This window comes from Globicephala melas, chromosome 13 (assembly GCF_963455315.2).
Source record: "Globicephala melas chromosome 13, mGloMel1.2, whole genome shotgun sequence".
Lineage (NCBI taxonomy): Eukaryota > Metazoa > Chordata > Mammalia > Artiodactyla > Delphinidae > Globicephala > Globicephala melas.
The window spans coordinates 87,916,510-87,943,209 of record NC_083326.1 but is presented as its reverse complement, the minus strand read 5'-3'; the positions used below and the strand labels follow the sequence as shown (position 1 = coordinate 87,943,209).

Genomic DNA, 26,700 nt, shown 5'->3' with positions numbered 1-26,700 from the left:
AAATGGCTCTTAATGTAATTACTCTTCATGACTAAGGCAGTTATGTATTTTAAATTTCATTTTGTTTGTTTCCTTTTTTTTAAGTAGGCGAGCCAAAATGGAAAGGGCTCTGTTGCTGTGGAAGTTCAGGGCCAATTATAGTCACATGATCGTTAGTGCCGTCCTGGGCCTGCAAGGGCAGTAAAAATCAAGAGAGTGCAAAGGTGTTTGGCAAGGGTTTCCGAAACGCTGTGAAGCTCAGACTCTCAGCTACAGTAGACGGGTCTTGATAGCGTCTGTTTCACTCTGCCGTCTTGGCAAACCCAGACCCTGGAATGTAGCTGACGTGCTCCTTTTGCCCTGCAGAAAGAGAAGTGCGGCTGCTGGCGTGGCTGTGCTCTCGGAAAGGATTTTGGTGCCCGCGACGCACTACGCTGTCATGTGTGCCAGGGCCCTTTAGCTTGCAGATGACAGAAAGCCAGCTCAAACTAGCTTAAGCACAAAGAGAAGTTAATCGAAGAGGGTGTAGATTCTGACTTCAGGAATGGCTTGATCCAGGACCTCAAGCTCTGTTTGGGGTTTCTGAGCCAGCTTCCTGTGTGTTGGCTTCAGTTTTCTCCAGAGTCCCTTAACCATGCATTTAGGGTTCACAGGCCTGGGGCTTTCCCCCCATTGACTTGGCATCTCTACAATTAGGCTCAAAAGGCAGCAGAACTTGGTATCATCATTTCTTGGGCCCCATGCTTCTCACTCACGGAGAGGATCCACCCACATTCTACCAGCTCGATGCTCTTGTTTCCGAGGACCCGTTTCCTGAACCCTTGTGATCAGGATCAAGAGTTTTCAAGTTCAGCTAAGGTTACCTCCCCTATAAGCGTGACCACGCTCCCTGGGAGACTGGGGTACAAAACGCACTCATCCTTCACCAGGAGACCACCTTGTCCTCCCTACAGAGGTGTGCTTGGCTTTTGCAGCCCTCTCCACCCAGCCAGGTCACCAGGCACGTTGCTCACCTGCCCGTGGCTAACATACCTGTTCCATAGAGCACTCACAGGGTCCCGGCCTCACCCCGGGATCCAGGTTTGTGGGCTCCCACGTGCTCGCCATGGCTGTATGGGGTGGTCCAGTCTGGATCACTCAGAGATCTATTATGGGTTGAATTGTGTTCCCCCCTCCAAATGCTAGAGGTCTGAGCCCCAGTACCTGAAAACGTGGCTTTCTTTGAGAAGGGGTCTTTACAGAGGTAATGAAGTCAAAAGGAGGTCATCAGGGTGGGCCCTAATCCAGTAGGACGGACGTCCTTATAAAATGGGAAATTTGGACACAGACAGCGCACACAGGGAGAACACCGTGTGCAGCAGAAGCAGAGGTGGGCTGATGCTTCTACAAGCCGAGGGGTGCTGCCAGCGGACGGCCAGGACCTGGGGGAGGGGCAGGGACAGACCCCCTTGCGCGGCCTCAGGAGGCGCACCTTGGTCTCAGACTTCCAGCTCCCAGAACTGTGAGACACACAAGCCTGTGTTTTTAGCCGCCCGGTTTGCGGTGCTTCGTTACAGCAGCCCCGGCAAGTAGACACAAGGTCTCTGGGTGCAAACAGCACAACCTAATCCTGGCAGTCTCAAAACCAGGCACCTTCTAGAAGAGTCAACAGGAAGGAGAGGACTTGGCAATCTGGGGAGTGGGTATCAATGGCTGATCCCTCAGAATGACCCCAGAGGAACGAATCTGCTGCAGACACTGGTTTTGGTGTTTGGGTGTCTCTGCTCAAGACTTAAAGTCAGGACACTTTCTGGTCCGGGTCTCTCATCCTGTGGCTGGAGGGGGCTGGACGCCATGCTTGCCATTCTCACCAGACCACGTTCAAAGTGAAGCCGGGCGCTTTGGCTGGAAGCAGCGTGAGCGCAGCCTCCGCTGGCCTGTGCGCCCGGCTGCTCTCCGGATCCAGGAGCCTCTTGCTTCCTTCTTTCCTGCGTCGAATCCTGGTGCCAGGGAGCGCAGCCCAGGGAAACACTGCCGCGCTGTGGGCAGCCGCGAGTGGGATCCTTCATACTTGCACGAGCCTCCTGGGACGAGGGTCCTGCCCCACGTGGCCTCATGTTGGCTCCCGAGTACAAAGGGCCAAGGACAGTGTGCTGGCTGCAGGGCCACATCCTCACGGACACTCTCCAGTCAGCACGCCCAGCCTTCAGGCGTCTTTGACCTGCTGCGATCCAGCCAGGGTTTGTCCCCGTCACCAGTTAGTAACCAGGCAACAGAGCCTTTGCCACTGGCAGACGCTATCAACAGAGGGTGGCCAGCTGCCCGGAGTAAATGGAAGGGCTTTGGGTTCCGAGAGGAGGTTGAGAAGGGCACATTATCACAGGTGGAGCTTAATTTTTAACCTGTGGCCATGGACCAGGTCTGGTTCCCATGACGACATGGCTTTGTCAGATTAAGGCTACATGTGAGTCAGTCACTGTGGAAAGTAGCGGATATTCAGATAAAAATATCCCAGGCTGTTAATCCAGAACTGTGGCTTCTAAAATCTCGACTTGCTTTAGTTCCCTGTTTGATTAGGACCGGTAACTCGCAGGCAGAAGCTCCACTCTGTAAACGGGGCAGTTTTAGGTTTCTTTGAATTTGAAGGGTCTGTTTCCCAAGGAACTGAGAAATCAATCATGACAGGGCAGGTAAAGGGCATCCCGATTTCCGTCCTGGAAGAGATGAGGGAAGAAAAGTTCTCGATAATGAGCTGCAGCCATTGGTTTTGTGAAGAAATTATCTTACAGCCTCCACACCCCCTGACACCGAGTTTATTTATTTGCTTGTCTGTGGACTGTGTGACCCACTTCAATAGAGGCTTCATGAGGGCAGGGAATTTGCCTTATTTTTTCAGGGTTCCGGCACCCAGGATGTTTCCCTGACACACAGCAAGCACATATATTTGTTGAATAATTGATTGAATGCATCATGAAATGACTGAATGAACACCAACATGCTAGAAAAACGTGGTTTTTCCAGTTTTTCCAATTTGATGCCATAATTTGAAGGTAATTTCTTACAGAGTAATTTTTTTTTTTTTAAAACACAGAAACTTCAACGGCAAGAGAGGTGTTAATTTCTGGCTTTTAGACAAAGACCTATCTCTGATCAAAGTCTGGGCTGGAGGTTCAAACTAACTTCCTTCCTTCCTTCCCTCCTTGCCTCCTTGCCTCCTTGCCTCCTTGCCTCCTTCCCTCCTTGCCTCCTTGCCTCCTTCCCTCCCTCCTTCTCTTTCTAGATGGGCTGTGCGCCTTGCATTATTAGCAAGATCACTGTACAATTGAATATGACTGAAAGCTCTCTTTTCCGTCCTTCTCATGTGCAGTCTTACATTTGCTTCTGTTGCTGGAATTTTGGCTTCAAGGTTATTTACATTACAAAGCTATAAAAAAATTCCTATCTCAACGCTTTTGAAGAGGCATTTTACCTGAATTTCTATTTGAAATCCCATCGGCTGCCAGCATGATTGTTCAGACGTGGCCACGCGGTATGAAAAAGTGCAAGGCCCCTGGGAGCAGGTAGCGCCAGGTAGAAAGGAGGCGACACGGCCCGTTGCGATGATAGAGTGGGAATCCTTCCCCGCCCGCTGAACAAGCCCATACCAGGAAAGTTGAAGGAGGGAGAAAAAAAACCTGAGAATGAAGAGGAACCGATCTTTTTGTCTTTACCAATAGGAGAGGGTGAGAAGATTTTTGAGTCCTTTGGTCAATTTGCCCAGAAACCTGTCCTGCTTTGGGGAGACCATCCTACCCTCATGAGATCAGTTACTTGGGAAACTCCATACCTGTTTTAGTTACAACGTGTTTTGTTAAAAATAATAGAAAATCTGTTTGAATTAGCTTAAATAAGAAAAGATATTTTAGGGCAAGTCCAGATGTAATCTGACTGAGGTGAGGCTAGATGTTTTATCACAAATATATCCAGCTCGTTTCTCTCTCTCCTTTACCTTGAAATTGCCTTTCAGGAGTTGCAAGGTGGTAGCTGTAATGGGTTGAATTTAGTCCCCACAAAAGATATGTTCCAATCCTAACCCCTGTTACCTGTGAATATAACCTTATTCGGAAATAGAGTCCTGGCCGATGTAATGAAGATGTAAGTTAAGATGAGGTCATACTGGATTAGGGTGAGCCCTAAATCCAGTGAGTTGGTATCTTTGTAAGAAGGCAGTGTGAAGACACAGAGATACAGTATCTTTCTCTATTCAGATGGTTAGTACAGAGAAGATGGACTTCTGAGATTCAAATGTTGGTGTATCAGTCACAGATTTTTTTGTTTCAAGTTCATGAATAGTCAACTCAGTCTGGCTTAAGCGAACAGGATATTTATTGAGAGAAGGACTTCAGGCAAGGATGGATCCAGGGGCTGAAGCAATGTCATCAGGATTTAGTCTCTTTCCATTTCCCAACCCACCTTCTTCCACACCAGCTTCACCTCAGCAGGCTCTTTCCACACAGTGGCCACCAGCAGCTCTAGACTAACCTTCTCTTTTCCTAGCTACCTAAGCAGGAAGAAAGGGTCCTGCTTCTTTCTCATAGCTCAGCAGAAGTCCCAAGATTGTCTCTGATGGGACCAACTTGGCCATCACCTGAGGCATCATCTGTCTCTTAACAGTTACTTTGCTGAGGCACTTTCTCTGGGTCTGGATCACGCGCCCACTCTGGCTTGGATAAGAGAACGATAATTTCCCGGAGACAACTTGGAACGTTAGAACTAGGAGAATGGGGAATGGATGCAGTGCAAAGCAAAGCAGATTCTGCATAGAGGCAAGGACATCACGGGCCAGGGTGATCGAGGAGGGCTTTCTGGAGCACGAACACCGAAAGCCCTGGGAGAGAGGCTGGACTCACAGAGGCAGAGGGAAGACTCAGCTCGTGAGACTGTAGCCGTTGCTCGTGTGCTGTGGGAGACTTAGGAACGAGTAAGACGTGAACTAGCCACTCCATGGACCTGATATTGTGAGAAGATGATGTGGGCTCATGAAAGTGATAGCCAGCCAGCCCAGGCAGAAGGTGAGGGCAAACATTGTGGAGCATTAGACAAGGGAGTTGGAAACCTGCGGGTTTGGAAGAGAGAGAACTGTGTTCGTTAGTTTCATAAATATTTATCTGGGAGAATCACCACCCTCCTGATTTTTGCCCTATCTGCTTTAGAACTTTACTATTACTTATAATAATATTATATCTCTTTAAATTAATATACTGGGTAAATCTATTTGAAAAAACCTTTATATCACTAGATTAAGTGGAAAATCCTTCTAGAAATAGAAGCTAGAAGTAGTCACATACCAGGAAAACAGCACTGCTGTTCAAATCCAGCTGGATTCCGGGGACTACCTAAGTCTTCAGACTTGATGCCTGTAGCACCTACGCCGAAAGGGAGATAACCAAGTATCACAGAGGTATGAAAAGATACATTTTAGTGCCAAGCAGAGCCTTTCTCGTTGAAAAACATACTGAGAGAGAATATTAAAACAGTTATGATTCTATGGTTTATAATTCAGAGACTAATGAAATGCCTGACAGGTCTGTCCCTGAAAACACCATGGGTTCCATGAAGGACCATCCTGTGTGGGGTCTGGCGGAGTGGAAAGCAGTGGCCAGGTGAATGAATCCAAGGTGAAAGGTCAAAGGTTAATAATTCAGAAAGAGTCATGGACCACAGTGTTCACTGCAGCACTATTTACAGTAGCCAGGACGTGGAAGCAACCTAAGTGCCCATCAACAGATGAATGGATAAAGAAGATGTGGCACATATATACAATGGGATATTACTCAGCCATAAAAAGGAATGAAACTGAGTTATTTGTAGTGAAGTGGATGGACCTAGAGTCTGTCATACAGAGCGAAGTAAGTCAGAAAGAGAAAAACAAATACCGTATGCTAACACATATATATGGAATTAAAAAGAAAAGGCTCTGAAGAACCTAGGGGCAGGACAGGAATAAAGTCGCAGACGTAGAGAATGGACTTGAGGACACGGGAAGGGGGAAGGGTAAGCTGGGACAAAGTGAGAGAGTGGCATGGACATATATACACTACCAAACGTAAAATAGATAGCTAGTGGGAAGCAGCCGCGTAGCACAGGGAGATCAGCTCCGTGCTCTGTGACCGCCTAGAGGGGTGGGATAGGAAGGGTGGGAGGGAGACATAAGAGGGAGGGGACATGGGGATATATGTATATGTATAGCTGATTCACTTTGTTATGCAGCAGAAACTAACACACCATTGTAAAGCAATTATACTCCAATAAAGATGTTAAAAATAAAAGGTCAAAGGTTAACCTTTTCAGTAGAGTCAATGTGGAATTCTTTTTATCCTCTCATGGCAATTACACCAGTGGGGAAAGGCACTGAGTAAGAAACTGGGCTCTTGGCTTCAAAGGGGGCAGTTCCGTCATGTTCCACAGCCAGGTGGGGATGGAGGGTAAGCCTCCCTCCCGATGCCTCTCTTTCAGGGGCGGTGGTCTGGCTCTTGTTTCAGCTGGAGGCTCAGTGAAGGAACAGAGGGGGGTCCTGGCCCTTTCAGCAAGGAGATTGAGTATCTCTGCTCTGACACTCACAGCGAGTGCCTCTGTCCTCTGAGGTCTTCAGATGGACCAAGCTCTGAATTAACAGGAGGTACCTGAATTAATTTCGGCAGACCAGGAATAGCTTAGTTGTGTGGGCAACTTGGAGATGGTGTTCAAGGGTTAGAAAAATTTGCATGAATCAACTGATTTGCAGGTTTCTGGTTTTTTGGCTTTTTTTAAGAGCTCTGAGATATTTCAGAAGTGTAACTCTCATAAGAAGCTCCTGGAGGACCAAAGCAATTTTGCAGATAAGTGTTAATGATGTTCTCCAGGCCTCGAGTTGGCAGTTTGTCCGTAACCGTATCAGTGATGGGGCTTCATATATTGTCTAAATAGTCATTCATGCCTCCTGTGTACTCGGCACTCAATGCTTCCCCTTCATTACATTCACTCTGGTTTAATCAACACAAAAAGGCCTTCTCAGAGAAAATGGGGTTGAAATGTTACACGTGGTAGTTACCCTTTTAAGAGAAGGTATGGAAGCTGGATGTATTGTAGGGTGTTTCATCTCGCTCCACGGGCCGGGCCCTGGTTATGGTCTTTAATATAGAGATCAATTATTGGAGGGACATTAGAAGATCCTTCCTTTACCTCTGCGGAGGTGGATTCGTGGAAAAAGAGAGCATCTAACCAGAGTGGGAGAGGAGCCTCCTAGGTCTGCATTTCATGCAAAGGGGAAAGGAGGTATTCCGGCTCACACCTGTGCTCTCCTGGGAGGGAGGACCGAGCCTCTGGGGAGTGATGTCACATACGTACGTGGCAGAGTGGAGGTTTGTTGACTGCCTATCCAACTCCACTCCCCTTTCCATCACTCCCTCTAGTTTCTCGATTCCCGAGGCTGGGAGGAAGCTGACTCTACCCCTGACTCTAGGCTTGGAGCGTGGGACCTTGCCAGTGGTGGGTGCATTCTGTCTCTCCGGCCACTTTCAGATCCCTGTGTGTGGCCTCAGCTAGTCCAATCGGAGTGCCTCTGGGGAATGTGATTGCCGTGCTGTGATAAAGATATTCTCCTTTTTGCGCCAGCAGGTAAGAATGCTTAAAACACCTGGACCTATTAGCACCTAGCCTGGAATCAGAATTAGGTATTGAAGCCATCCCTGGGGAAGGCAGCCCAGACGCTGGAAAGCAGCTGAGCTGTGTCATCCAGGCCACTTGATCCAACCCTACCTGAAGCCCTTCTCGTGGCTCTTTGAAAGCTAAGTTATCCTAACCAACACGTACAATACTCCCCAACCTCTTGCCCATAGCATATACTGCTGGTTCTCTGTGGTGCTCTTTCCTGCCGAGCCTGGTCACAGCCTCTAAACCCTTCTCAAAGCCACTAAATAACGGCGTTAAAGAAAGTTGATGTGAGATGAAATCTATTTGTCATTTCTGCCGAGAGAAGCAACTGGCGTGTGCTTAGAGCTGGATATATTGTAGACCAGAGCTCTTGTGGAACTCCCAGCTCACGTCCTAGGGCAGCGTTTGCTAGGGGAAAAGAAATGTAGTCTAGGGAAGACAGCTATGCCATTTGGTTGCAGACAGACCTGGGCTTAAATCCTGGCTCCATCACCTACCAGCTATTGGATGTGGGCCTGTGTTTTAATTTCCATAAACCTACCCATCACCGTGTGTTTAACCAGGATGGGAGCTGTAGCACTTATCTCAGGGGAGCTGTTTGTTTGTGAGGGTTAAATGCAATAAGACTGGTAAGGTCTGAGCGCCAGGTGTGGTCCCCAGGAAGGGCTCAGAACAATTGGCCCTGAGGTATGAGGTTGGAGGTTCTAAAATATTAGGAGATGGGACGCAGCATCTTGGCAGTGGGATGCGGTGGGCTCCATGAGGACGAATGGGGTCCCGGCACCCCAGCTTCAGGCTGGCGGCCGACACCGTGTCCGCGGACCAGCCGTCCATACAAGCGGTCCTCAGTGGAGAGGGCTTTGGCCGAGCTCTCTGTGGCTTCTGTGCTGGAGAATAAAGCTGCCTTTCCTTCGCTGCTTCTTCTTTGGATCCGTTTTCCTGCCCAGTCAAGCTCCCTGCTTGATAGAGATGCGAGGGAGGAGAGCTTCGCTGTTCTTGGGAAGGGGCCCCAGGGCTCCGTGCTGGCCAGGTCTCAGGACACTCACGGCTTCCCGCCAGCCCCAGCTCCGCCCTGTGTCAACTGGGGTGAGCAGTTCCTTAGCCTCTGTCTGTCTGGGTCACTGCTTCCTGCAGTAGCGCCTGGTGCATTGTAGGAGCTTAGCAGACATTTGTTGATTGCATGTTTCTGTGCCTCAGTTTCCCTGGATGACGAATGGGTTTAACAGTAGTACCCACCTTGCAGACAGGTTTGGGGACAAGGGTGTGAGTAAGTGCTGCTGTGGTTGTTATCCAGGTGATTGTACACCAGCCCGAGTCGTGAGTCCTCCTGAAGGCAGTGAGGGGAGGGAGACAAATGGGGAGAGAGGGAGAGGGAGGGAGAGGGGCAGCCGGAGACGCAGAGAGAGCCAGAGGAAGTGTGCTTGTGTGTGTGGGGGGGTGGGATTCCTCTTTGATGTCTGGGTCTGAAACAGGAGACCTTGGACAGCCCCCCTCCTGGCCTGTGAGCCGTGTGCAGACAGAGTGCCGGAGTCTGTAACAGTAGACATCCTTTGCTCATGGGCACAGAGCACCGGGTCTGTAGGTTCCTTTAAAAATTCAAGATGTTTGTGGAGCGTGTGCTTCCCCTGCTTCCCCCTCCTGCTGGGCTGGAAGATTCCTGCCTGTCCAAAGTGAGGGAGCAAACGCCTTTGTCTGCAGCAGAAGGACCAGGGCATCTAGGGGGCAGGGGTGTCCACACGGGGGCCTCCGCTCCCAGCTCGTCCGGACGGACTAATGGCCCGGACAGTCATGCTGGCAGAGGGTTGAAGCCTTTGCCCATCACCGCAGGGAGAGGCCTGCCACTGTCCACGAAGAACAGCACTTCCTGCATTCCTGCATAGTTTTATTTCTCCTTAGCTCTCCTCTCTAGATTCTTCTCACATCACTCTCCCCCCGGCCCAGGTAACGCAGGTGGCTCCCGCACGCCTTTCTCCCGGCTGTGGCATCAAGCACAAATGCCTCTATGCCCACCTTGAGGCCTTTTTGTGTTTTGTCAGTTGGTTTAGTAAAAATGGAAACGTGCCCTGTGTGTATCTATTTCTGTAACTTGTTTTACTCAAAAGTGTGTCATGAACATTTTTCATGCCAATATATACATTTCTAATTCATTATTTTGAATTTGCTCTATGGTAATCCATGGTATGGATACACCACAATTAAAATTTTCCCCCAGCTTTACGGAGATATCGTGGAAATAGGACGTTGTCTATAGACCACAATTTTATTCAACTGTTATATTAAAAGACATTCCATTTTTTTGCCTCTACAGGGCTATCATAAAGATCCTGTGGCTGTATCCTTATGATTTTTATTTTCAAGAATCCATTTCTAGGAATTTATGGGTCAGAATATGTTTCTATTCTTTTAAATTATGCCTCTGACAGATGGTTTTCCAAAAACACGCTAGGAATTGACCTTCCTACCGGTTATAGATGGAGTTCCCTATTCCTTATAAACTCACCAGCACTGAGTGTTATCATTCTTTCATGTCGTTTGCAAATCTGCTGTGTGAGAAGCATCGTGTCGTTTAGCACGTGTATGGCGCATTTCATCATCGGAGTTTGTTTACATTAGTCATTTAATTTACAGCTCCCTGACTCTAGGTGTTTATTAATCATTGAGTTTTCCTCTTCTAGGACACCTTAGCAGTCTTTGACCTCCAAGAGGGGGTGGTCCTGAGTTGGAGGAAAGACTGTCTTGGCAGCCTGAGCGGCAGGAAGGAAGTGTGCTCCGAGTTGGGCGGAGTCACGTGGCCCTGGAGCGGGCTGGGGACAGCGGGAGCTGTAGCAGCGGGGCGGGCGGTGGGGGGACCTCGATGCAGCGTGTCAGGAGATTCCCGTGATGCTGCCTCTCAGGGGTGACTCACTTACCTCTTTCTTTAGGGAGAGGGCACAGCATTCGTTTTTCTCACTTCAAATCAGAGGATATACACGGGGCTGTGTCGCCAAGTACAAAGCGTTTCCGAAGTTCAAGTGCAGACTCGACAGGTGCAGTGGTCGGGTCCGGATGCAAGCAGAGCCTTGCAACACTGCCCGAAGGGGACGGGGCAAGTCTGGAGGCAGCCACCCCGGGGCGGGGGGGCCCGGACTCCAAGCGCACAGCCTCCGGGTGCCCTGCTGTATTCGTGGCCCAGCTGCGGCGCCTTCAGGCATCGTGAAGACAGCAGAAGCGCAGGGGGAGGGCTCTCTCTGCAGGACCCTGTCTTTGTATCTGGACAGGAGGGCTCCGAGACGGGTGTCCTCCGGGTGTGTCCCAGACCCAGCCTCTCCGCCCTCCTGTTCTGCCCTGTGCCCTGGGAGTCTGCATCCTCTGTTCTCGCCGATGGAGGGTGGAGAGGCTGGGGTAGTTACTGCTGCCCCACTGGCCCCCGAGCCCGAGTGGTAACAGCGGAAATGCTGCTGCCGGTCCCTGGGGCTGCGTCCTCCTTCCTGGCCCCGAGCCCACCCGCGTTGCCACCTCCGTCCCCCCATAAATTCTCTCCGTTACTGTCTTGTCCTGGATGCTGACAGCTACAACCTGCCTACAGATCAGAAATGTCTCCCTGTTGATCAGAAAATCACAGGATCGTCTTTGCCCACACGGGGATCTAGAAAACGTACAGGAGGGGAAGGCGAGGGACCAGTGCGTGTGAATGGCCTTTTGTCAGCTCGCTCACGGCGTGTAAGCAGGTCCGAGCCGGTGGGCCAGAGCTCAGTTAGAGGTTCTTGTAATGATCAGGGACTAAGTGGCTAGTTGTGGGCTGGTGGGAGGGGGAGAAGGGGAGGTGCCGAGCTTTGGGCCTGGAGGCAGCCGGATGGCGTGAAGGGCCGAGGCTGGCCCTGCTGGGCACCGGGGGAGCCCATCCATGAAAAGCGCGACCACTCTGACAGGCTTCCCCACGTTTCTCCTGATGCTACACTCGCACTGCTTCCTTCAGAGTCTTTGCATCAGGTCTTAGTTGTCCTGCTAAAATGTCCTGCTTAAACATTCTTTTAATAACACCATTTTTTTCATAATGTAGCCTGGGGAAGCCGCTGTCCCTCCTGCTTCTTCCAAAGTGCAGTTAGGTTTTGGGGTAGAATGAGTGACACCAGGGGAGAGAGAGAGAGAGAGAGAGAGAGAGAGAGAATCTCCCGTGTGGCTGAAGTGGGGCTGGGGGTCAGAGTCTCGGGATGCCGAGGGGAACGTGAGAGCTGAGCGGGGCCGGCCGTGATCGCGGGGCGAGGCGGGGCCTGCAGTGTCTTCTGCCGTCTAGCTGCCATAGAAAACAAGATGACAGTCGGCGCTTAAAAGAAGATTGTGCTTTTATTAACAAGTGCATGGAAGGCGGACGTGGACAGGGCCCCCGACTGTCCAGAGCTGGCCTGGGTTGGCCGAGCCGACGATGCTGTCCAGCGATCGGGCTCCGTGTCTCCTCACCCTGCCCGGCACGTGGGCTTGGGCTGCAGGCGAAGCAGAGGCTGAAACACGCTCTGCTCTGGGAGCCACGCGTGGGCAGGACGGTTCCCGCCCCGGGCCTGAGGCTGCCGTCTTTGCAAAGTCTGCCAGCCAGGCTGGCCCTTGTCTGGCGTCTGGGATCTGGGATTTCCAGAGGGTTTCCACTGTTCCCCACCTGACCAGGGTGGCTTGCTGTGTCCAGACTGTTTGCACAAGCGATTTCATTGACGTGGACACCTGCTTTCCCCCCGGGCGTCTGGGATTCTGGTCCATCCCAGGCAGAGGTGCCTACGTGACCACCTCCCGGTGAGCCCTGGGCGCTTGGTCTCCGCGGGCTGTCACAGTTCGATGCTGTGGGAATTACGTTTGTCCTGCGTGACTCCCAGGAGAAGATTCTGGACGCTTGCTCCTGGTCCCCTAGATCCCGCCCCTGTGCCCTTTCCCTTCGCTAGTTCTGCTTCCTGTCCTTTGCTGTCTTAAATCAGAGTCCCAAGCACGACTGTGTCCTGAGTCCTGTGATTCCCGCCAGCGAGCGTCTGCCCCGGGGGTGGTCTTGGGGACCCTGACCCAGGGCTGCTTTCCTTCGCTGAGACCCCGTCACACCGTTTGGATCAGGGATTCATACAGAAGAGAGTAGCTCACGCACCGTGACCTGCCCACCTTGACCCGACGGTTTGCCCAAACCAAGTAGATGGAAAAGAATGAGAAAAAAGGTGGCACCTGATGAAAAAGCCAATATAATTTTTTTAAAGGTATTTAAGTGGGGATGTGGGAAAAACGTCTTTCCCTGGCCTTCGGGAACATGCCTGGGGGCACACACAAGCCTCGCCGTCTGCGAGGCCCGCAGGTGACTCTGCTCTCCATCCTGGATACACCCACAGGCCATCCCCAGCAGATGCCCTGTCTGCAGGCCTCTTCTCTGGCCCAGAGATGTGACAGTGCAGCGGGCCAGCTGTGCAGTGTGATGTGTCCCGGGCCCCACCCTCTCAAACTGTCCCTGTGAGCACCCAGATCGCCGCAGGTCCCACGGCCTGAACTGTCCGGCAGACGGCCTCTCAGAGGACGCACTGGACTGGCTTCGGGTACACAACGGCATCCAATCCCCGTTTTCCCCGACCTTCTACTCAAGGAGCCTTCCTTCCGTCTGGAGTCATCTCGCGGAGTTCCCTGCATGACAGAGAACGTGGCAATCAGAGCATCTCCTCCACAGGCAGTGGCTGAACACGGCTCCTGTGTCCTTGCCAGGCGTCCGCTCTTCGTCAAGTGTGCAGTTAACAGCATTTCAGGCAAGAGTTCACAGCTTTCTGTCGCGTGTGGTGCCGGGGCTGGACGAGAGCTGTTGGAAGAGACAGTGGTCAGATTGCAGCTGCAGTCGAAGGGCCGCCTAAATTGAGGCTCTGCAAACCTCCTGAGCTTCCCTCAGCCCTCGCGCTGCAGTCAGTCCATTCTGTGGGGGTGCCTTCGTTGCCAGCACGGTTCCTACCTGCAAGTTCTACCTGCAGCCTGTATCCGGCAGGCAGCATCTTCCAGCCAAGGACCAGAAGAACCACGGATGCTAAATAAAGTGCCCTGGGCCCTGTGGGGTGAAAGGTGAACGGGCCAGGAAGACAGCCCCGCGATTCGTTATCGTACGTCACGGGCTGCAGCCCAGAGAGACGGAGGGAGGGACACCACCGTGAACCCGAGAGGACACAGCGGCTCCGTGAAAGCCAAGCAGTGACACTGGAATCCTGGGAGAAGTCGGCGCAGATGCTCATTGGATGACAGGAGGAGGTGGAGTCCAGGAAGCCCTGACGTTTCTGGACTTCTCGGGGCTGAGCAGTGATGCTGGCAGAGTCCCGCTGTGGCTGGTGGGCCTGGGGCTTGGCCCTGAGGCTGGGTGTAGGCTCTGCCCCTTAGTTCCCTGGCCTGTGAAATGTTCGGATCGATGACCCTCAGGGCCCTTTTGGTTAAACCTTGTAAGTGAGACGTGAGCAAACTCTGAGACAGTCATCGGTCAACTAGGATTTCTAACAAATGCATGTTTCTGATCATAGATATCCTAGTGATGCTGGGTTGGCACTGAATTTAGAGGAGGAAAGATTTTTTTTTTTAGTGAGCCACAAAATGTTTATTTACAGTCTTTGTAGGTTGCTAGGAAATGTTTGTCTTTACCCTTTTTTTGAAATAAATTTATTTATTTACTTTTGGCTGCGTTGGGTCTTTGTTGCTGTGCGCGGGCTTTCTCTAGTTGCGGCGAGCGGGGGCTACTCTTCGTTGAGGTGCGCAGGCTTCTCATTGTGGTGGCTTCTCTTGTTGCAGAGCACGGGCTCCAGGCATGCAGGCTCAGTAGTTGTGGCACGCGGGCTCGGTAGTTGTGGCTCATGGGATCTAGAGTGCGGGCTCAGTAGTTGTGGCACACGGGCTTAGTTGCTCCGCGGCATGTGGGATCTTCCCGGACCAGGGCTCGAACCCATGTCCCCTGCATTGGCAGGCGGATTTTCAACCACTGCGCCACCAGGGAAGCCCCTACCCTCTTGTTTTCGCTCATCAGAAAGACAGGTGTTTACTCACTTAAAAATCTAAGTATATACAAGCACGGAGAGGTTTTTCAAAATTATCCAACTTTGGGTCCACACAAGGTGATGCAGACCCTCCCCACTAAGTACAACTATCAACCCTGCAGGTAAAGCCAGAGGCAACCACAGCAGAGCTCTGAAAGTTGGGAGGAGACAGGGGAGCTGGTTAGGGACCCCAGGACTGAGGAGCAGGGTGACAGCAGGGCACTTTATGTTCCCCACCCGACGGAAGATGGGACCCAGATCCAGTCCAGCCACAGAAGGCAGCTGGAGTAGGCTCATTCCTTCCCCGGATGGCTGGGGGTCCCTCTGATAGAACCAGGCGTAGCCCCACACCCAAGCTGGGGCACCGACCTGGAGTCCAGCAACGATGACCAGCCAGGGGGCCCAGCTCCTCCCCCCTGCAGGGCCTGATTCCCCTGCCCTCTGCTCCCAGAGACACTCCCCCACCTCTAGCTGGGGTCCCAGCCAGTAAGCTTGGGAATGCCCCAGAGGGACCCAGCCACACCCAAAGCCTCTTTGGCCTGCAGGGTTGAAACTTCCTGAAACGCCCAGAGACGCCAAGATAGACGGAGAGCTGCTTGCGAACGGCTGGGTGGGTTGGGGCTGTTCACACAGGACCACAGCAATGATGCTCCAGAGCTGTATCCCTGCATCCCTGCCCAGCATCCAACCTCTCCTCCTAAAGGGCCAGAGCTGTATCCCTGCATCCCTGCCCAGCATCTAACCTCTCCTCCTAACGGGCCTTGGTTCCCACTGCATCTCCCCTCTTCCCCTTTTGCGTACAGCTTTATTCAGTTGGTTACCTAGGTACCTCACCCACTCACTGGAGAAACCAGCGTTTTCTAGAGGCTCTTCCTGCAAGATTTTTCTGTTTTCCCACCCTGGTATTGAGGTAGGGGGAGGTTGGATATGTAAGCTTGACCAGTTGGGTGCTTTCGTTTGGAATTCTGAATCTTTGTGGAGTGAAGTAAGGGGAAAAGTGCACATTTGGGGAATATTTATTTCAATGGTGAGTTCCCAGGTTGGGGGATAGGAACTTTCTAGCAGTTCCAAAACTCTGGGGCAGCCGTCTGCTTTCTGAGTCTGGTTCTCCAGCCTTTCTTTTTTCTTTACATGCAACCTTTAAAGGTTACACTCCATTTGCAGTTATTACAGATATTGACTGTATTCCCCGTGTTGTACGATACATCCCTGTAGCCTGTCTTCCAGTTTTTCTTCTCCTGTGTGTTTCCACATCCTCCCCATAAACTCTCTTGTTGATGAAGCCGGCCACAGTTTGATTTCTTTTCTGTTGCTTGCCCAGTACAGAACCTAAGCTGCTGGGATAACGATGCTTCAGTCAGAGTTGAGAGAGGAGGCCAGAAGGGAGCTGAGTGCAGCCCAGGCTGGGTGGGTGCCTTGGTGGGCTCCCCCGCACGGCTGCCCAGTGCTGTCTGACCAGCGTGTGCCTCTTGCCCGGGAGGCGTTTGTGTCTGACTCACTCAGGCTGAGCCTGGAGAAGCAGTCGCCTGTTAAGATGACTTAGGGGGCTGGTGTTTTCATACCTCTCGCAAAGCAACTCACAGGAGATGATCAAAGCACCATGAATAAGCAATGTGTCCATGTCAACACAGTCCCGGTCTGGAAATGTTGCAGAAATCCTGTGAAAAATCTACAAGTGCTTGGGACACTTAGCTGGGGCAGTGCGTGGCGAGTGTGAGGGAGTCAACCAAACGGCACAGCCTATCAAATCGAATCCCGGTCAGCTGTCACACTGTGATCCGAGCCCATGCTGTCATCTGGAGAGCTCTTCCTTCCTCTAGAAGGAACACGGACAAGACGCTCCAGGAGAATTTTTCGGGTGCTCAGGTTCATGGCCGAATGCCGTGTACGAGCTTGTCACGGGATGTAAACCACATGGACGCAGAGAAATGAAACTCAGCTGAGGAGCCTCATCTCAGCAGCTGAGGCTGGTGACTTGGAACGAGCTGTGTTTCCATTGTGGAATTTGAGTCCTTTGTCACTGGGAGTTGGACTCTTTCTTGTGGCCTTTTAAACCTTTTATTTTTGACTTTGCTCAAGTGAAAGACATCCTTCTGCACCAGGACAAAGGTCTGTCCAGGTCATAATTTGAAACTGAGAAGTAAGTTCTAGAATATCTCAAGTTCATAGTCTATAGCTTGCTGTGAAAATGTTCATTTCACGACATGCACACTTTCAGATAAGGTTTGGACGAAAGCCACCAACAGTCTTGCTACGAAAGAAGAGAGAACGCGGCAGAATCCCTTTTGGAATGCGTTCCCTTTGCCTCTGTGTCTCCAATCCCAGTGCCATCACAGCCATGAAAATCTGCTTTCCTGGATGGAGTTAGGAAATGAAGTAGATGAATGCATTCCTTCCCATGTGTCATCTTAGGCATCTCTGGAAACTCAGTGCTTCCTTTCTGCGACCTCTTCTGGGCAGTTAGTGGTGGAAAAATAGTGAGATGGTGGCCATCCCAGGAATTCAACATTCTCAGAGTTATTTATTTATTTTTTAATTTGGGAGCTTTCTTTTTTTTTTTTTTTAAAGTAAAGTACAGGGGCTTCCCTGGTGGTCCAGTGGTGCAGAGCCAGCACTGTAATAAATACCCTTAAATAAAGAAAGCAGGCTCTGGAGAACTTTATTGTTACCCAGTAATAAAGAGTTGCCTCTTTAGCCCACGTCATTGATACCGTACTTGGCTAAAAGGATCACTGTAAGCTTCTGTAGGGATTATGTCACATTCATTTGCGTACTGAACATATAGTAGCCACTCAATTAAATGTTTCACTGGATTAATTAATGTGCTTCTCCAGAGAAGGGCTCTCCCAACAACAGGATCTTTCCCCTTGAGACTCAAGACTGTTCAGTGTGTCTTTGCGGAAGCACATCCATAACTGTATCCCTAGTTCCGTAGGCATAAAGAGCCCAGAATGAATCATGAGTGACTTTGAAGACAAGCGTTCTGTGCGTGCTCAAAGATAATTGTCTTACAGAGCTCATAAACCTCTCTCCCAACACGGAGGCCTCGAGACTGGGCTAAATGATGCCTTGGAGCCCAGCAGGACTGTCCCAAGAAAACTCAATTAAGAAATCCAGCTGCAAGCCAGGCTGGACGGTAAATTAATTTTTAATCCACGGACGTCGCGCACTTTTCAGCATGACGGATGTGCCACAACCCAGCGGCTGCCAATCCAACAGGAAATAAAAGAGATAATCACATTCGCCATGAATGTGCCCACTCCTCCCAAGCTGGCGTGAGTGCTGGCCCTGGGGCTCCAGGCAGCTGGCAGGGCTTGTTCGATCCCACTCAAGGTCAAGAATGCTGGGGACCTGGACTCACTCTGTTCAGCTAGTGATCTTAATGATTGCTAGTGGCTCTTCTAGTTAGTTAAATCACATAGTGACTGAACCTTGGCGGTAAGAGGGTTACCCAAGCCCAATTCCCAAACTGGCTCATCATTTCAGAGAAGGGTGTGATGAGTGCCCACCCGGAGAGGAGTGTGGCATCGCAGAAAATGTCTGAATCAGGGTCTGGCAGGAAATGAAGGGCCCACTCAACTGGGGTTTTGGAGAGCCTACAGGGGACCGTTTATAGGTGTGTGGGAATGATGAGGATAACCAGTAAGAGGTGATGCAGTCAGGGTCTGGTGACAGCAGGAAGCTGTTATCATCCATAAACTCCAAGGGGGAGAGGCAGCGATGGGGCAGCCTGGCTGACTCCTGGAGCCGAGGCCAGGGGTATCCAACAGAAGCCGTGGGCACGGAAAGGGGAGACGATTGCCAGGACGGTGGAAAGCAGAGCAGGCTCAGGAATAAGTCCTCTGACCTTTCTCTCTGACCACCCACTGATTGCCTGCCAGTGCCTCCTCTGGCTGAATCAGTCGGACGGACGGACGCCTAAGGGTAAGGAAGCCAGCTGAGCAATGGAGCCCGCGGAGGTCCGCCCCCCACTCTAGGGCATGAGGCAGGGTGGAGGACGGAACGGGAGTGGAGAGCCGTCCACAGAGTAGGTAACATACGTGAGCGAAACGAGGACCTTATTACTGTTAGCAGGTTCTATTTTCCAAAAATGGCCGTAAGAACATCTCCCATTCTACCTGCTCTTTTGCAACGTGACCACTCCCTTCACGCCCAGAGCTGAGGTCCGTGTCTCCAGCCCTGGAACCTCGGGGGGTCCTGGGGCTGCCCTAACAGAATAGAGAGGTCATGCTGACTTGGGAGCGGTGTGTCTAACTAGCTCAATAGCTTCTGGTTCCTGGAAGTCAGCAGTGCACCTCCTCTGAGGGCACCGTGCTGAGAGGTGCAAGCCAGGTGGAAGAGAGACAGACAGACAGACCGAGGACCACCAAGGCACGGGCACGGGAGTGGGAGTGCAGCTTCTTCACCCACCAGCTGTGTTCCTGATGCCACGTGGAACAGGGGAACCACCCACCGTCGGAGCCCTTCCAAATGATCCTGAGCAAAGGATGGCTGCCTTCGGTCAGTCTTGGAGCTCTCCGTGATGCAGCACAAGGTTAGAGAGACCACTCGGAATTCGTGGAGTGGGCGTGACGCACACGTGCGAAAAGCTTTATTCAAGCGTCTTCTCCGTGTGCTTGTTTAGTCTGATGGCTTTGCTTGCGAGGCATGAACAAAAACACATTTTCATTGAAATATGTCCTTCCTGTCTAATGTATATATTTACAGTCAAAATATAACATTGCTACAACATACATCATTAAGAAGCCTGTAGTAAGAAAACAAGCTCCTTCTCTGCTTCCATGAATTTTAAGGAAATGTTTACTCATCTTCCAGTTAAAATGCACTCCCTATAGTTTTTTTATTTCCCAAACTTTTAAATTCCTTGCTTGAAATCAGGTGTGATTTCACTACTTTTACTCTTAAAAATAATTGTGAGGCAATAAACTGTCCGTATTTGAATTGGAAGTGTTGACATGTTTATATACCCATGAAATCATCACCACAACCAAGAAAGTGGAGGGAGTTTCTTTCTATCATCACTTTGCGAAGAGTTGTTATCAGAAATGGATTCTGTAATTTCTTACATGCTTTTTTGGGTGTCTATTGAGATGATCATAGGATTTTTCTTTTTATTGTATTTTCTTACATCGACTGATTTTTAAATGTTAAATTAACTTTGCATTCCTGAGCCCAAGTCTGTGCTACCCTTTTTAGATATATTGTTGGATTCAATTTGCTAAAATTTTGTTCATAATTTTTGTGCTTATGAGATGTAGTTTTCTTGTAATGTCCTTGTCTGGGTTAGTATCAGGGTAATGCTGGCCTCAGAGAATGAGTTGGGTAGTGTTTCCTCCTCTTCAATTTTTTGGGAAGACTTTGTGCAGAATTGGGATTATTTTGTCCTTAAATGTTTGTTAGAATTCCCTGGTGAAACTATCTTTGACTGGAGTTTTCTCTGTGGGAAGCCTTTTACTACAAATTACATTTCTTTAATAAATGTAGAGCTATTCAAGTGATGTGTTTCTTCCTGAGTGGACTTTGGTCATTTGTGTCAGGTTGCGGAGAGCAGGGGACATGATGATGATTTTCCCGATGGTACAGAAATATCAAGGGTGATGCTAGGGGCTCCTAAAATGTGTGTCCATATTTCATTTCACAAATGTTTATTGAGCACTTACTACGTTCCAGGCCCTGCTTGAAGCACTGGGACTACAGCAGCAAACAAAACAGAAAAGCCAATCGTTCTAGCCTTCTGCACTTGGTACACTGGTGTGTTCACTCTTCACAGTTTTGCCTACAATGGGAGGAGATGCTATGGATAGTAGTCATATATGTGAGTTTTAGAGCCCTGTCGTCTGGGTTCAGACTCCAGCCTTGGAACTTCTGGGCTGTGTGTCCCTGGGCAACGTTCTCTGCGCCGCTTCCTCGCCTGTGAAATGAGGGCTAACATGCCCCCTACTGGATTTTGTGAGTATTACACGAGAAAATGCAAGTAACACCCTTGGTATAACTGGCATACAGTAAGTGCTCAATAAATGTGGATGTCGTCTTTATGAACAGATTTGCAGAGATCTGTTTAGTGCTGTACTGCCTGCTTGCTTCCACGTGGCTGTGAATTTAAAGAATAAACCAGCTGACTAGTTAGAACTGTGTACAAACTAAGAGTCAGTAGGTTCTGAGTGAGGGTCTGACATGGGCTTCTAGGAAGCAAACTGCACGAAGTCAGGGACACAGTTTTGCAACGTCTGCTCTGGTGACTCAGAGGTCTTTCTAGTCGACTTTTTGTCCAGTACGGTGTGTTCAGACAGGCAAGGTAGTGCTGAAGCAGGTTTTCAGAAAGAAGGGGCGTCACGCGGTATAAATATCAGATTCTGTTGTGTTGGTAAATGCCACCGATTTCCGTGTTATGCCTGTAGAGTCCTTTTGTTCCAAAGCCCCCTGTGCACTTTATTTCTAGAACGGAAGTCTCCTCCACAGGCCTGTCGAAGACGTTTCCTCTCCTCTCTGGCCACCAGGGTTTGCCCTCATTGGCACCAGGGAGTCCTGTCTCGCAGCCAAAATCTCGAGGTGACATTTCCCCTTTTCTTCATCTTTGGTGAATGAATAGGTACACCTGCTCCTAACACGACGAGGCTCTTGCCGTTTCCAAAGCAACTGCCGCTGTTAACTGTTCAAGGCAATTGGAAGCGTTTGCCACAAAATGTAATGTTAATAGACTGAGTTTAGCTGAAGGATACGGATGAGGCTTGGGGAGGGTTTGCTGTGAGAAGCCGTGTGTGACGGTTGTGAGTGCAGCTCTGGAGCCGGGCTTCCTGGGGTCAAGTCCAGGCTTTGTCCCCAACTAGCTGTGGGTCTTTGGGCATGTTGTTTAACTTCACTGTGCTTTCGGTTGGTCATACGTGGTACCAGCTAGTGACTATCTTACAGGGTAGTTACAGGAGTAAAGGTATTAATAAGACAGGTAGGGCTTCCCTGGTGGCACAGTGGTTGGGAGTCCGCCTGCCGATGCAGGGGACACAGGTTCGTGCCCCGGTCCGGGAAGATCCCACATGCCGCGGAGCGGCTGGGCCCGTCAGCCATGGCCACTGAGCCTGCACGTCCGGAGCCTGTGCTCCGCAACAAGAGAGGCCGCGATAGTGAGAGGCCCGCGTACTGCAAAAACAAACAAAAACAATAATACAGGTGAAGCATTCACACAGTGCCTGGCAGTGTATACAGTTTAATAGACATGAGCTGCGGTCATTATTGTAATTGTTGTTGCTGTGTATCATTTTCTTACTTACTGGGGACAGTAGTTTGCTCAGGACACTATCAGGACATCCCAAACTGAGGTGGAAGATGATTTTAAGTTAAAATTAAATCCAAAATATCTCTGGGAGTTTGATACTTTCGAACAGTGGGTTTTCAGACTTTCTGATGGTGAATTATGGAAGAAATATACAAGGAGATGCAGTATTCACATGTACAAACACGCATACAACACACACACACACGCACACCCCTTAAAAGACACGTTTCACGAAAGCATGCCTGCCTTTCCATGTGCAGTCCAGCCTGGGAGCTTCTAGTCCATTCCGTCCTGTTTTATTCTCTTCTGCTTTGTTTACAAAATACTGGTCATGACCCACTAAACGGATGTGAGTTGTGACCCGCATTTTATAGGACACCTTCCTAGAAAGAGGCCCGTCTGAGAGATCTGTCGAATGGTGGTGAATTAGGATTGGGGTCAGGCATCCCCGCACAGCCTGGCCAGCAGAAAACCTGCCACTTTAGGCAAGACCCTCCGGTAAGCTGAGACTCACTCCGCCTTGGAAAGCTGAAGAAAGGAAGGTCAGAGCAACTCCTATTTGAGCATCTACAATAGATGACTCTGCCCCACCAGAATGTTACGGGAATAAAAGGAAATTATGGGTGTCAAGGGTTTCATGGATAAAGACACAGCCTTCTGGTGTTACAGATCATCTTAGCAGCAGTATCATGGAGGTACAGTGTGGAGCTAGAAGAAATTTCTCAAGCAAGCTACCATAAGAGAACCCTTATAACCTTAAAAGTCGTTTAAAAATGATACAAATGGGGCTTCCCTGGTGGCGCAGTGGTTGGGAGTCCGCCTGCCGATGCAGGGGACACGGGTTCGTGCCCCGGTCCAGGAAGATCCCACGTGCCGCGGAGCAGCTGGGCCCGTGAGCCATGGCCGCTGAGCCTGCGCATCCGGAGCCTGTGCTCTGCAACGGGAGAGGCCACAACAGTGAGGCCCACGTACCGCAAAAAAAAAAAAAAAGATACAAATGAACTTATTTACAAAACAGAAACAGACTCAGAGATTTAAGAACGAACTTGTGGTTATGTGGGGAGGGGTGGGGGGAGGGATAGATTGGGATTTGGGGATGACACGTACGCGCTGCTGTATTTAATATAGGTAACTGACAAGGACCTGCTGTAGAGCACAGGGAACTCTGCTCTATACTCTGTAATAATCTAAGTGGGAAAAGAGTTTGAAAAGGATAGATGCATGGAATCACTTTGCTGTACACCTGAAACTAACACAACATTGTTTTTTTAAAATTTAATGAAATTATTTTTCTATGCAGCAGGTTCTTGTTAGTTATCTCTTTGATACATATAAGTGTATACATGTCAATCCCAATCTCCCAGTTCATCCCATCACCACCCCCTCCCCGCCCCGACTTGACTTTCCCCCCGGGTGTTCGTACGTTTGTTCTCTACATCTGAAAGAATTTTTAACTTTTTAAAATTCATTTATTTATTTTTTGGCTGTGTTGGGTCTTTGTTGCTGCACGTGGGCTTTCTCTAGTTGCGACGAGCGGGGGCTACTCTTCGTTGTGGTGCGCGGGCTTCTCATTGTGGTGGCTTCTCTTGTTGCAGAGCACGGGCTCTAGGCGTGTGGGCTTCAGTAGTTCTGGCTCACGGGCTCAGTAGTTGTGGCTCGCGGGCTCTAGAGAGCAGGCTCAGTAGTTGTGGCACACGGGCTTAGTTGCTCCGCGGCATGTGGGATCTTCCCGGACCAGGACCCGAACCCGTGTCCTCTGCATTGGCAGGGGGATTCTTAACCACTGCGCCACCAGGGAAGTCCCCGTAATGTTTTAAGATAAGGATAATAGCTAGCATTTCAAAATTGAGAGAACTCACATAAAAGTCAGGATTTCCAAGTGCTGTCGAAAAATCAAAATGTGCCTTGCAAGACGTGCCCTGTAGGTTGTCCCTGGGAGCACACAGCCATCTGTGTCACGCAGCCACCTAGCCTCCAGGGCACCTAAACTCTCCTCTCCTCACCTTCACCAAGGGCATACTTTCTGGCCTCTTCCAGGCTAAGCTTCACTTCCTGGCGAGAAAAGTTTTCATTCTTCCCCCCCTGAAGTTGCAGAAGCGGACTATTGCATGGACCGTGTTCTTAGGCGATCCCGGGAGTAATAAGCTCCGTCTCTTAACCCAGAGATGCAGATGTGTTTATAATGCATCTCCAGGGTGCTTGGCACTCTGCCTGCCGTCAGGTATGCTGTGGGGGACAAAGGAAATGCGACAGTTGTCCCCATGGATCTTCCCCTGAGCAGTGGCAGAGCGGCAGTGATGCAGCGCTGGTGTATGAATGTGGAAGGTGTTAGAGGGACAAGGGCAGGCTGCCGTGAGAGTTAGTAAAGAGACCGCTTGAACCTTCTTAGGGAGGGGAGATGTTCAGTGATTTCCACACGCACAAACGCACATGGTTCCCATATGATGGGAATGTTCATTAGCTCAACTGCAGTCGCCTCACAGTATATATGTGCGTTAAAGCATCAGTTCTGCGCCTTAACTACAGACACTTTGATTATCAATTATACCTTAAAAATTTTTTAATTGAAGTATAGTTTGTTTTTTTTACAAATTTCTATAATTTTTTTTGAATTTTACTTTATGTTTTTATACAGCAGGTTCTTATTAGTCATCCATTTTATACATATTAGTGTGTATATGTCAATCCCAATCGCCCCATTCATCACACCACCACCGCCCCCCCGCCGCTTTCCCCGCTTGGTGTCCATACGTTTGTTCTCTACATCTGTGTCTCAACTGCTGCCCTGCAAACCGGTTCATCTGTACCATTTTTCTAGGTTCCACATACATGCGTTTATATACGATATTTGTTTATCTCTTTCTGACTTACTTCACTCTGTATGACAGTCTCTAGATCCATCCACATCTCTACAAATTACCCAATTTCGTTCCTTTTTATGGCTAATATTCCATTGTATATATGTACCACGTCTTCTTCATTCATTCGTCTGTTGATGGACATTTAGGTTGCTTCCATGACCTGACTATTGTAAATAGTGCTGCAGTGAACATTGGGGTGCATGTGTCTTTTTGAATTATGGTTTTCTCTGGGTATATGCCCAGTAGTGGGATTGCTGGATCATATGGTAATTCTATTTGTAGTTTTTTAAGGAACCTCCATACTGTTCTCCATAGTGGCTGTATCAATTTACATTCCCACCAACAGTGCAAGAGGGTTCCCTTTTCTCCACACCCTCTCCAGTATTTGTTGTTTGTAGATATTCTGATGATGCCCATGCTAACTGGTGTGAGGTGACACCTCATTGTAGTTTTGATTTGCATTTCTCTAATAATGAGTGATGTTGAGCAGCTTTCCATGTGCTTCTTGGCCATCTGTGCGTCTTCTTTGGAGAAACGTCTATTTAGGTCTTCTGCCCATTTTTGGATTGGGTTGTTTGTTTTTTTAATACTGAGCTGCATGAGCTGTTTACATATTTTGGAGATTAATCCTTTGCCTGTTGATTCGTTTGCAAATATTTTCTCCCATTCTGAGGGTTGTCTTTTCATCTTGTTTATGGTTTCCTTTGGTCTGCAAGGCTTTTAAGTTTCATTAGGTCCATTTGTTTATTTTTGTTTTTATTTCCATTACTCTAGGAGGTGGATCAAAAAAGATCTTGCTGTGATTTATGTCAAAGAGTGTTCTTCCTATGTTTTCCTCTAAGAGTTTTGTAGCCTCTGGTCTTACATTTAGGTCTCTAATCCATTTTGAGTTTATTTTTGTGTGTGGTGTTAGGGAGTGTTCTAATTTCATTCTTCTATATGTAGCTGTCCAGTTTTCCTAGAACCACTTATTGAAGAGATTATCTTTTCTCCATTGTATATCCTTGCCTCCTTTGTTATAGATTAGTTGACCATAGGTGTGTGGGTTTATCTCTGCGCTTTCTATCTTGTTCCATTGATCTATGTTTCTGTTTTTGTGCCAGTACCATATTGTCTTGATTACTGTAGCTTTGTGGTATAGTCTGAAGTCAGGGAGTGATTGCTCCAGCTCTGTTTTTTTCCCCTCAAGACTGCTTTGGCTATTCGGGGTCTTTTCTGTCTCCATACAAATTTTAAGATTTTTTGTCCTAGTTCTGTAAAAAAATGCCGTTGGTAATTTGATAGGGATTGCATTGAATCTGTAGATTGCTTTGGGTAATATAGTCATTTTCACAATGTTGATTCTTCCAATCCAAGAACATGGTATATCTCTCCATCTGTTGGTATCATCTTTTTGTTTTTTTTTTCTTGCGGTACGCGGGCCTCTCACTGTTGTGGCCTCTCCCATTGCGGAGCACAGGCTCTGGACGCGCAGGCCCAGTGGCCATGGCTCACGGGACCAGCCGCTCCTCAGCATGTGGGATCTTCCCCGACCGGGGCATGAACCTGTGTCCCCTGCATCGGCAGGCGGACTCCCAGCCACTGCACCACCAGGGAAACCCTGGTGTCATCTTTAATTTCTTTCATCAGTGTCTTGTAGTTTTCTGCATACAGGTCTTTTGTCTCCCAAGGTAGGTTTATTCCTAAGTATTTTATTCTTTTTGTTGCAATGGTAAATGGGAGTGTTTCCTTAATTTCTCTTTCAGATTTTTCATCATTAGTGTGTAGGAATGCGGAGATTTCTGTGCATTAATTTTGTATCCTGCAACTTTACCAGATTCATTGATTAGCTCTAGTAGTTTTCTGGTGTCATCTTTAGTATTCTCTATGTATAGTATCATGTCATCTGCAAACAGTGACAGTTTTACTTCTTTTCCAATTTGAATTCCTTTTATTTCTTTTT

At 49.3% G+C, this 26,700-nt stretch overlaps 1 protein-coding gene across 6 annotated transcripts in view; it reads left to right on the top strand.

Annotated features, from left to right (window-relative positions):
• RIMBP2 (RIMS binding protein 2) overlaps positions 1 to 26,700 on the top strand; it is a 281,741-nt gene that overhangs the window by 66,852 nt on the left and 188,189 nt on the right. The window contains exon 2 of one of the 6 annotated variants that reach the window (XM_060311109.1): positions 7,498 to 7,593. The exons of the other annotated variants lie outside the window; for them this stretch is intronic. The gene's annotated coding sequence lies outside the window, so the exon portion shown is untranslated. The remainder of the gene's footprint in view (positions 1 to 7,497; positions 7,594 to 26,700) is intronic. 6 annotated transcript variants of the gene reach the window in all.